This window comes from Ovis aries, chromosome 18 (genome assembly GCF_016772045.2).
Source record: "Ovis aries strain OAR_USU_Benz2616 breed Rambouillet chromosome 18, ARS-UI_Ramb_v3.0, whole genome shotgun sequence".
In the NCBI taxonomy this organism is placed as follows: domain Eukaryota; kingdom Metazoa; phylum Chordata; class Mammalia; order Artiodactyla; family Bovidae; genus Ovis; species Ovis aries.
The window spans coordinates 43,224,617-43,236,759 of record NC_056071.1 but is presented as its reverse complement, the minus strand read 5'-3'; the positions used below and the strand labels follow the sequence as shown (position 1 = coordinate 43,236,759).

The 12,143-nt window shown below is 35.2% G+C and overlaps 1 protein-coding gene and 1 non-coding gene across 9 annotated transcripts in view; one reads left to right on the top strand and one right to left on the bottom strand.

Annotated features, from left to right (window-relative positions):
• The window catches only part of PRORP (protein only RNase P catalytic subunit), a 135,352-nt gene that overhangs the window by 48,433 nt on the left and 74,776 nt on the right, over positions 1–12,143 (bottom strand). The window lies entirely within an intron of this gene.
• On the top strand, positions 6,659–6,765 carry LOC114109287 (U6 spliceosomal RNA). The gene has a single exon (XR_003585960.2). It is a non-coding gene; the product is annotated as a U6 spliceosomal RNA (small nuclear RNA).

Here is a 12,143-nt window from a genome sequence, read left to right as displayed (position 1 = left end):
GAAAAAGAATATACATATATATAAATGAATCACTTTGCTATATACCTGAACAATTATAAATCAACTATAAGTCAATTAAAAATTAATTTTTTTAAAAAAGAATGAAGATGAAAGGGGTAGTGGGTTAATTCAGCACACACAAAAAGAAGAAACTCTGTAGCTCAAAGCTGGCCAATTAGAATGAGAAGCAAAAGGAAAGAACAAGAGAAATAGAGAAAAAAGAGAGAATGAGAGAGAAAGAAAAGGCTGCAGTGGGATGGGGGAGGGTAGAGAGAAGAATAACTACTCTTCTTTTTACAGTTTCTGATGCATGGAAAGAAGTAAGAACAGAGTGCATAGGAAAAGAAAGCCAAATTAAACTCTTTTTTCAGAATTAAAAGTAGAAACAGGAGAATCAAGAATATACTCTTCCTAAAGGAGGCTGTATGTAAGAACTTGAAGTTACACTGTTGTGCTGAATGCACAATGACAGGAATGTGCATAGAATACTCTTTTATCATAGTAACTATTACATATAATAGCAAGATATTTTGGTGAGGTTTGTGGGAAAACAAAAATAACACAAAAAACCCAAGGGATTAAGATAGATTGATGTATTATAAATTATTTTAAAATTTGTTTTTTTTTTAATACCAACAAAACATGTCTATTACATATATTTTAAGAATAAGTGAGTTTTTTTTCAATATTTTATATATAATTTTATTTTATCTCAATTGATGATCAGGCAAGGAAAGAGACATTCATCCATGGAAGATACAGTAATTGCATTAAACTGGTAAGTTTCTTTTTTCTTTTTTTTTTTTTGCTTTTTATGATTATTTTTTTATTAATTTTTTTTTTTTTTTTTACTTTACAATACTGTATTGGTTTTGCCATACATCAACATGAATCTGCCATGGGTGTACATAAGTTCCCACTCCTGAACCCCTCTCCTACCTCCCTCCCCACACCATCCATCTGTGTTACCCCAGTGCACCAGCCCCAAGCATCCTGCATTGAACCTAGACTGGCGATTTGTTTCTTATATGATATTATACATGTTTCAATGCCATTCTCCCAAATCATCCGGCCCTCTCCCTCTCCCACAGAGTCAAAAAGTCTGTTCTGTACATCTGCGTCTCTTTTGCTATCTCGCATGTAGGGTTATTGTTACCATCTTTCTAAATTCCATATATATGTGTTAGTATACTGAATTGGTGTTTTTCTTGCTGGCTTACTTACAAAAATAACACACAAAAAAACAAGGGATTAAGATAGATTGATGTATTATAAATTATTTTAAAATTTGTTTTTTTTTAAATACTAACAAAACATATATATTTTAAGAATAAGTGAGTTTAAAAATGTAATAATCTAACTTTAAACTGTTTAACTAACCTGACTTTCTGGATCAAAGTGGCCAAGGTTCACCTGCTTTACTAAGAATGAATTCAGGAAGAAGCAAGATTTTCTAAATTTAAAAAAAAAAAAGGAAAAAAAAATGACCTGATTTCTTAAAAACTCAAAATTTCTATATACCAAAGTTCATGAAAAAAAAGTGACATGTTAGCTGCTCGGTCATGTCCAGCTCTTTGCAACCCATGGACTGTAGCCCACTGGGCTCTTCTGGGCAAGACGACTCAAGTGGGTAGCCATTCCCTTCTCCAAGGGATCTTCCTGACCCAGGGTTTGAACACAGGTCTCCTGCATTGCAGGTGGATTCTTTACTATCTGAGACACCAGGGAAGCCCTAAGCAACATGAAAAGGCAAATTGGGAAAATATCTACAATAAATATCATAAGGGCCAATAAGTTAATTTAAAAAGAGTGCATACTAAGTAAATAAATATTAATAAGCTCAGTAGAAAAAAGCATAAACATATGAACTTACAGAAATGATATGAATTCAAATAACTGTTAACAAACATATAAAAATGCCAGTCTCATCATTTATTTTTAAAACACCTAAAAATATCTAGATTCAATGCAATCCCTATCAAAATTTCAGATGGCTTCTTTGTAGAAACTGACAAGCTGATTCTAAAAATTCACATGGACTCAAAACAGGCAAAACAATCTTGAAAAAGAAAAAGTTGGAGGACTTATACTTGCCAATTTCAAAATCTACTATAAAGCTACAGTAATCGAGACTGTATGGTACTAGCCTCAGAATAAACATTAAGATCAATGAAACAGAACTGAAGGTCTGTTAAAACCTTCAGTTTTGTGGTCAATTGATTTAGGGAGGGCAGGGGTCAGGGGGAGCATGTGGTCAACTGGTTTTTAAAAAGAGTTCTAAGGTAATTCAATTGAGGAAAGAATTGCTTTTTTAACAAATTATGCCAGAAAACTGGAGATCCATAAACTAAAGAACGAAGTTAGGTCCATACTTTATGCCATATATAAAAATCAGTTCAAACTGATCAAAATTCTAAATGTAAGAGCTGAAACTATAAAACTGTAGAAAACAAGGCACAAATTTTATGATATTAGATTAGGCAATGGTTTCTTAAGATATGAAAACAACAGAAAAATATTAGATAAATTAGACATTCAGTTCAGTTCAGTTCAGTCGCTCAGTCTTTTGTCTGACTCTTTGTGACCCCATGAACCGCAGCACACCAGGCCTCCCTGTCCATCACCAAGTCCCAGAGTTCACTCAAACTCATGTCCATCGAGTCAGTGATGCCATCCAGCCATCTCATCCTCGGTCGTCCCCTTCTCCTCCTGCCCCCAATCCCTCCCAGCATCAGGGTCTTTTCCAATGAGTCAACTCTTCACATGAGGTGGACAAAGTACTGGAGATTCAGCTTCAACATCAGTCCTTCCAATGAACACCCAGGACTGATCTCGTTTAGGACGGACTGGTTGGATCTCCTTGCAGTCTAAGGGACTCTCAAGAGTCTTCTCCAACACCACAGTTCAAAAGCATCTATTCAGCACTCAGTTTTCTTCATAGTCCAACTCTCACATCCATACATGACTACTGGAAAAACCATAGCCTTGACTAGACGGACCTTTGTTGGCAAAGGAATGTCTCTGCTTTTGAATATGCTACCTAGGTTGGTCATAACTTTCCTTCCAAGGAGTAAGCGTCTTTTAATTTCATGGCTGCAATCACCATCTGTAGTGATTTTAGAGCCCCCCAAAATAAAGTCTGGCACTGTTTCCACTGTTTCCCCATCTATTTTCCATGAAGTGATGGGACCGGATGTCATGATCTGAGTTTTCTGAATGTTGAGCTTTAAGCCAACTTTTTCACTCTCCTCTTTCACTTTCATCAAGAGGCTTTTTAGTTCTTCACTTTCTGTCATAAGGGTGGTGTTATCTGCATATCTGAGGTTATTGATATTTCTCCCAGCAATCTTGATTCCAGCTTGTGCTTCTTCCAGCCCAGTGTTTCTCATGATGTACTCTTCATAGAAGTTAAATAAGCAGGGTGACAATATACAGCCTTGATGTACACCTTTTCCTATTTGGAACCAGTCTGTTGTTCCATGTCCAGTTCTAACTGTTGCTTCCTGACCTGCATATAGGTTTCTCAAGAGGCAGGTCAGGTGGTCTGTATTCCCATCTCTCTCAGAATTTTCCACAGTTGATTGTGATCCACACAGTCAAAGGCTTTGGCATAGTCAATCAAGCAGAAATAGATGTTTTTCTGGAACTCTCTTGCTTTTTCCATGATCCAGCGGATGTCGGCAATTTGATCTCTGGTTCCTCTGCTTTTTCTAAAACCAGCTTGAACATCTGAAAATTCATGGTTCACGTATTGCTGAAGCCTGGCTTGGAGAATTTTGAGCATTACTTTACTAGCGTGTGAGATGAGTGCAATTGTGCGGTAGTTTAAGCATTCTTTGGCATTGCCTTTCTTTGGGATTGGAATGAAAACTAACCATTACCAGTCTTGTGGCCACTGCTGAGTTTTCCAAATTTGCTGGCATATCAACATTCAAAATTTTTATGGTCCCAAGGACACATTAAGAAAGTAAAAAGAACCATAGAATGAGAGAAAATTTTTACAAATTCTATATCTGATAAAAGTTCAGTATCCAAAATACACATAAAAAATTCTTACAACTCATTAATAAAATTAACCCAATTGAAACATGGACAAAAGATCTGAATAGCCATTTCTTCAAAGAAGATAAGCAAATAGATAATAAGCATATTAACAGATGATCAACATCATTAGCCAACAGGGCAAATCAAAACCACAATAAGATACCACTTTACACCCACTAAGATGACTAAGACAGTAACAAATGTGAATGAGAATATGGAGAAATTAGAACCCTTATATATTTACTAGTGGGAATGTAAAATGGTGTGGTCACTCTGGAAAACAGTCTGATAGTTCCTCAAATGATTAAACAAAGAGTTACCATATGACTTGGCAATTCAATTTCTAGATATACAGCCAAGAGAAACAAAAATACATATCCACACAAAAGTCTGTACACAAATATTCATACACATTATTATTCATAATAACCCCAAAGTGAAAATAATAAAATTGATAAATGTATAAACAAAATGTGGTATATCTATACAATGGTATATTATTTGATGATAAAAAGAAATGAAGAACTGATACATGCTACAACATGGATAAACCTTGAAAACATGCTAATTAAAAGAAGCCAATTGTGGTGATCATTTCACAGTGTATACAATTACCCAATCATTTCATTGTACACCTGCAACTATGGTGTTATATGTCAATTATACTTGAATTTTAAAAAAAGAGAAAGAAGCCTGAGATAAGAAGTCACACATTGCATGATTCCATATATGATTTGATCAAAATGGCTTTATTTCAGGAAAGCAGTTTGACAAATGTATCAAGAACCTTAAAATGTTTATAGCTTTTGATTCAGAAATCTGAACATATTATGTCACAGATTCACATCCAAGATATTCTTCACAACACTATTTTTAATATTAAAATATGAAACAACCTAAATATTGAATAAGAATGTGGCTATATAAACAATAGTTCCCAAAACAAATTCTATAGAAAGTCTCACCAGATGGGAAAAGCCAAAAACAAAATAAAATCTCTACTTCCTCTCCCATTCTCTCTAGATATAGATATGGGAAAAATTGAATGATTAAAAAAAAACCCTCAGAAATACACCAAAATGTTAATACTGACTGTTAAGACTGTGTATTTTTTATTTCTTCTTAGAAATTTTATTTGCCAGATTTTCTAAATCAACATATTAAAAAAAGCTTTTAAAAGTATCAATAACATCAAGAATTAGTTTATGTCACCTCAACTAAACAACTAAATAAATTTAGTGAGTTCAGTGAAGTTGCCCAGTCGTGTCGGACTCTGCAATCCCATGAACTGTAGCTTACCATGCTCCTCCATCCATGGAATTTTCCAGGCAAGAGTACTGGAGTGGATTGCCATTTCCTCCTCCAAAATAAATTTAAGGAATCAGTATTTCTCAAAAGCGGAAAGTCTAAAGACAGGAAATTAAGCTGAGATTGCACCTCTTTTCAGTTCCTCTCAAGAAAATGCTAGAGCACTCAGAAAAACCACAGCACCCTCTTTTGGAAGAAATGCATTGCTGTTCATGGGGAGCCTGATGGAATCATTAAGTTTTTTAGAGCTGAGAATCTTTAAAGATTATTAAGCCTGGTCTTCTCATTTTATAAACAAGGAAATTGGGGTTCAAAAAAAGAGACCACCCAAGATCACAAAGGGAGGTAGCAACAGAGTTGGGAACAGAGCCCCACATCAGATCCTAACCAGAGTTTATTTTTTCTGATCTTTCCATTTTTTATTCAACAAAATTTTTTTAAAGACAAAAAATAATAACTCTTCCAATCTTTAGTATGAAGGCCTATACTCAATAGGCAATCTAGGCACCCAGCCATTTAAAAGCATTGTTTTAGAAAGACATGTCCATTCTTGCCTATTCCTTGACACAAATCAGAATAAGAATTTATAAAACTTCACAATCTCTGCATTTGTCTATTGATAACAGACATCTGTATATTGATAATTTCTTCTTCTAAAACAGTACATAACTCTTTCCCAAAATATAAAATACTATAGGTATTTGCTATTTTGGCTTTTCCCAAAATAATATAGGTATTATTTTGGCTTTTATCATTTTCCTATTTCTAGATCTGAATAGTACCCTGCTTCCCTGACAGACAGTATTCTTTGAAATACCCTGTTTTTCTCATCATCGAAAGATGATTGACAAAAGAAACAAACAAATATTTTGATAAGTGAAAAGGATAAGGTGTAGCTTTTATCATGAACAGCACTGACAGTCACTGAAGTATACAGAGCATATGCCCTGGCGATATTTTCTCTTGGCTGATCATTATCTACTGCTGAATCTATAAAGATAATCACTCGTTCTTTGACAATATTTACTGAGCAGTCATTATGTGCACGGCATGGTTTTAAGTGCTTGGAATACATCTGTGAACAAAAGGGGTAAGGTCCCTATTCTCATGGAACTTACATTCTTGGTAGGTGGGAAACTGTTAGGAAACAAAAACAAGTAAATGAATAAGGTAACTGCAAAGCATAAATAAAATGATTATCTAAGAAAAACATTAAAAAATAATCTTTTCAGTGTTATACACCCACTAAAAATGTTCATCAGTTTCATGGTGGCATCTGAGCTAGTTCTATTAAGATGTAATGTGAGTGCTCGCTTTGGCACTACATATACTAAAATTGAAATGATACAGACAAGATTTGCATGGCCCCCATGCGATGATGACACACACATTCATGAAGTGTTCCATATTTTTACAAAAAAAAAAAAAGATGCACTGTGATGTGGTCATGAAGCCTACAGTGTGTGACTTGCTCTGCTCAAGAAAACTGGAGGAGGGGAATTGTTTTGCTCTTTTTATCAGAAACTCAGTAGACATGTCTTAGTCTTCCAGGGATTCAAATCAATCTATTTATCCAATACCTGAATTAGGCAACATTTAAGGTATTTCTAGCTAGTCACATATGTAGATTTTTTAAGACAATTAATACTTATTAACATGAGCCTCTTTCTCCAAAATTCTGTCACTATCGGAATTATTAGTTATTTTTGCTACTCCTGCCAAATTCCCAATCTAAGTTTTTGCGATGTGCTGGTCAACACATAACTAGAAGCTAAAAGTTAAAAATAAAAACCACCCAGATGTATCTGAAATCAGATAAATTTTGTATGACCTATGGCTTCTCTTCATCTACTTTCTGGATAAAATATACTAACTGAAATCAGAGAATGAGATGAAACATCTTCATGATCCAAAATTAAAAACATTCTGTGAGTGGTGAAAGAAAGCATATAGCTGTCTTCTGACAAATAATTAAGAGATCCTTTACTCTTCATAGATAGGAACATCTTTCCAGTTACTCAGACAAAACTCTTTCTTCTAGCCAATAAAGTAAAAACTTCAATTTATAACAACTAGTCAATTTCTTCATTTGTGCTTGTGTATGTGTGCATGCATGCATACAGGTACACAAACACAATTTTACAACTTTTAATTAATACTGCAATCAGGATATAGAACAATTCTACCATAGATCAATTTTTAATTTTTATAACTGGACTCATTAATATTTTAACACTAGCATGTAGTCTTAATTTTTACAAGTGAAATTTAAAGTTCTTACCTGTTCTAGAAAGAGTGTTCTAGCAAAAAATGAGAGAAGACAAACTGGTAAACCCTGAAATTAGAAGGGTAGCAGAAAAGTAGTAAAATACACTCGATATTGGTATAGGGAATGTAACTCAGCTCTGAGTGTAGATGAGAAGTGATTGAAAGAAAAAAATGGGAAGTTTCTGACAAGGAAATGAAGAATAAAAATGGCCTCAACATGAAAGGGTATAATTAGGGTTTGCTGTGATGAATATCACTACTTCTTTCACATTCATTAGGAAATTTGACTGCTCTGTCAGCACTTTCAGACATTGGACATTTATGAGGAGGAATGGTATACCCATTAAGTTTGAAGGTCTAGAACTATACTGTTCAATATATTGGCTAAAGTTACTACTAAGCACTTGAAATAGAACTAGTCAGAATTGAGATGTACTGGATTTCCATGAAAATTACTATATAAATAGAATATAAAATATTTTCATTAGTAATTACTAAAGTATTAATTACATTTTGAAATGCTATTTTGGATTACGATGGGTTAAAAAAAAGCTGAAGTTATTTTACCAAACAGGTGAACTTTTCACTTTTAACATTTTTAATGCGGCTACTAGAAAATTTTAAATAACATTATATTTCTATTGGATAGTGCTGATTAGAATGTCCCTCTAGAATGTCACTGGTCTATTCTGTGAAAACCACTTCATACAGGCCAACAGCACTATAGGAAAAGGCTTGTGATATGGGTAAAGCCTTGAATGAGTCAGTCAGAAATGGTCATGCCTACACACTAGAGTTCAGTCAGTTTTGGCAGAAATGAAAATACTGATCAAGAGAGAATAGGTATAAATATAGACATCTGTAATTTATTTTGAAATGCATAAAAAGTCCACATGAACTTATGAATGGACAGAAGACAGAACAACAGACACCTAAAGAAGATAGTAAAATGGTAATAGTAGAATCAAAGAGTTGAGTATGTAGATATCCACTATAAAATTCTTTAAACTTTGATGTATTTTAAAAATTTTCATAATAAAATGTTAAAAAAAAAACAACCCCAACTAACAGGAAGGTTGCAGTTGTATGGAACAGTAGAATAAGGATAGAGTTGGGGGGGTTAGGAGCCCATTGACAGATACTCTCACTGTTAAAATGTTGTATACTTTGCATTTCTTTCTTGGTGGAGAACAGGACAATGATCTATTTATGTATTTATGGTAATACCGAAGGAGATACCTTTTTCTGATGACTATAGTTCTTAACTCTTAAAATCTGATTTCTGTTTTCAGGAAGTAAGGCTTTTGGTAAAGTATAAGCGCTTTTACATAATGCTTAAGAACTTTTTTTTTGAGAGTAGAGAGTTGAAGGGCCTAGATAAAAACATTTCAGCCTTTATCTCATGTGTTGATTGATGTAACATGCCCCAAAGGTACTAGGTGTCCTTAGGTAAATACTCTGGCAGTATATTCTTGCTTAGCATATTAGGCCCTTACCCCTAAAGAAAAATATATAAGAAAAACAATCATCATAAGAGGCCTCCATGTGATATTAATAATCCTAATACCAGGAAACTTTGGGGTTAAAAATCAACACACTAAATGCAATACATTCATGTGTTAGAATTTGAGCACTGCTAAATGGCAAACCAATGGCAAATACATAATCTCTAGAGGGGAAAAATATTTTGATCAGCCCTCTCAGTGAACAATGGCACACTGATAAGTAATTCATATAAATTATGTATCTTAAAACGGATAGAGAATGGACCTTGAGAAATAATCCAGTTTAGTTCCATGGTCTCAGGAACACAAAAAACAGGACTCTCACTTTCAAAAGGAGAGGACTGAGGCCCAAAGAAGCTCCACTGTCTTACTTACAGTCATCCAGTCAATAAATGGTGGGGGAAAGGGTACAGTTTTCCAGCCATCTGACAGATGATGGTGCTGCTAGTCTACAAACTTATGATGAAGAAGATACGGATTTCAAGTTAGGGGTAAACACTTAGGAATGATCTTCACAATGAGCTACAAAGGTTCAAACTTGCTGATTGGTGGGGATATAAAGTTGCATAAAAAAACTATGGCTCCGAACAGTGTGGACCTGGCCAGCACCTGTCAGAGGTCCCAATCAGTCAACAGTGGGCTACTGACAGACTCTGAGGTTACACGTTTGACACTATCTTACCCCTAACTTTAAAGCATGGCCCTGTTCTCACTAGGGAGGGAAGGAAGCAGAACACCCGTGTCCTCCACCCCACTCGGAGAATCTACTAGCAGCATTCCCTCCTTCCTCCGCCACCTATGACCTCAAGGCTTCAGGGAAATGAAAAGCACTTGTTATTCACCAGAAACCCTGGAGAACCAAAAGGTACATTGTCCCCCATAAGCACCACTATCAAAGTGATGTGAGGTGGCTTCCAGAGTGTTTTGCACAAGCCTCAAAACACTTGAGTCAAACATCCATCCATCTAACAGTTTTCGCATACTCACCACAGGCCAGACACTGTGTTGGACATTGAGATTGCTAAAATGAAGAACAGTCCCTTTTATCAAACAATGTAGACAATTCAATCATACAACTGGTGCTATGACAGGGATGAAAGCAGGCTGCTTGGAGAGCACACAGACGAGGACAACATAGTGGGAGAAAGAGGACCTCCTGGGTGGTGGGGCAGACAGAGAGATGGGGGAACTTCCTAGAGAGGATTCTGAAGCTGAGCTATGAAGAGTGAGAAGAACGAGCCACACTAAAGAAGCTGTGTGTACAAGGACACACAACCACGGTGATAGTAAGTTTGAACTCTTTGGCAGACTATTTTCTGTTTTAAGATCATGTCAACAGCTAATTAAAATAAATGAACAGACACTGTTGATGGCTTTCCTTTCAATCCTGAAGCTGTTTCCCTCTGTTAAAAGAGCAGAGGTATTGGCAAGGTCCATAGAGAGAGAATGTAATAGAGTAATTAAGATAAGCCTCTGACATTAGAGAGCCTAGGTCTGCAGCTCAAATCTGACATTTACTGGTTGTAAATTTATCACAGGCAAGTTTCTTGAATTCTCTAACCCTCAGTTTCTCCATCTGCAAGGTGAAAATAATAAGATTCTGATGAGGATTAAATGAGATAATGTATGTATGGTACTCAGACTAGTTCCTGGCATTTGCAAAATTCTTAATAAGTGTTAGCTAAAACTAAGAAAAACAATATTAACAACATTATAAATAAACTGGAAACACCATAAATGTTTATTACTTCTGAGTAACTGGACAGAAAGAGTAGTTTGAACAACTAGGAAAATCTAAGAAATGTTACTTGCAGTTTTGTGCAGAGTTACTGGTACAATTAACATGCTGATTGTATTCTGTCTGTAGACATTTATCTTTTTCTCTTATTTCCCCTAAGAGACTATAAAATCCTTCAGGAAAGAGACTATGCCTCTTTCACCTTTGTACTTTGGATACACTCTGTACAGGGCCTTAAAACAAGGAAGCTTTGATGAATATTTGAAGAATAAAATGATTACAACATTCTGATTAATATAATGGGAATAAGTGGAGACAGACTAAATGATAAATGAGTTTGGTATCGCTACTCCATGCTCTAAAAAATATACTGAAGTCATAAAGTGATTAGAATGTGATCTATTAAAGAAAAGAACAGTATTCTTAAGAAGTTACTTGGTGACTAAGAAGGCAGGAGTCTTGACATATGCCTTTAGTGTGAGCACAGAATTCAACATTAGATCTTGTGGTCTACTGACCCATTTCTTTTTCAGTAGAAAGCATTTTTTTTCTCCTTTCTTTCACAAATCTCCCAACATTACTTTCCAGTAACATGATCATGTGGCATGAGCATCACCTTCAACAAACGTTTAGGGTGGAAGAAAAACATTAAAAAGCAGAAAGGTAAGCAAGCAAAATGCTAAAATGTAAGTTGTTTCTCTGCAGGAAGTTTTTTGTGGTTGCCAGATTAAAGGAGATAACAGATACTATTTATGAACTACAAAGCTCAGGATTTAGTGGTTCAGAATTTAATGAACCAATTCACTAAAAAAAAACTTTAGGATGTTCTAACTTTATTTTCAAGGTAAAATTTTCTTTTAACCTCAATACAAAATGAATTCTATCAAAAGAACATCTTTACATTAAAATCTATGTAATTAATGACAAGAATCTAGCAAAAGTGAATAAAATATAAATCTACATTAATATATAATTTCTTTGCTCTTGTAGACTAATCTTAAAAAAGTACAAAAAGCATTTCACTATTTAAAATTACTCTTGCTGCTGCTGCTAAGTCGCTTCAGTCATGTCCAACTCTGTGCGACCCCATAGACGGTAGCCCACCAGGCCCCTCTGTCCCTGGGATTCTCCAGGCAAGAACATTGGAGTGGACTGCCATTTCCTTCTCCAATGCATGAAAGTGAAAAGTGAAAGTGAAGTCGCTCAGTTGTGTCTGACTCTGCGACCCCATGGACTGACTGCAGCCTACCAGGCTCCTCTGTCCATGGGATTTTCCAGGC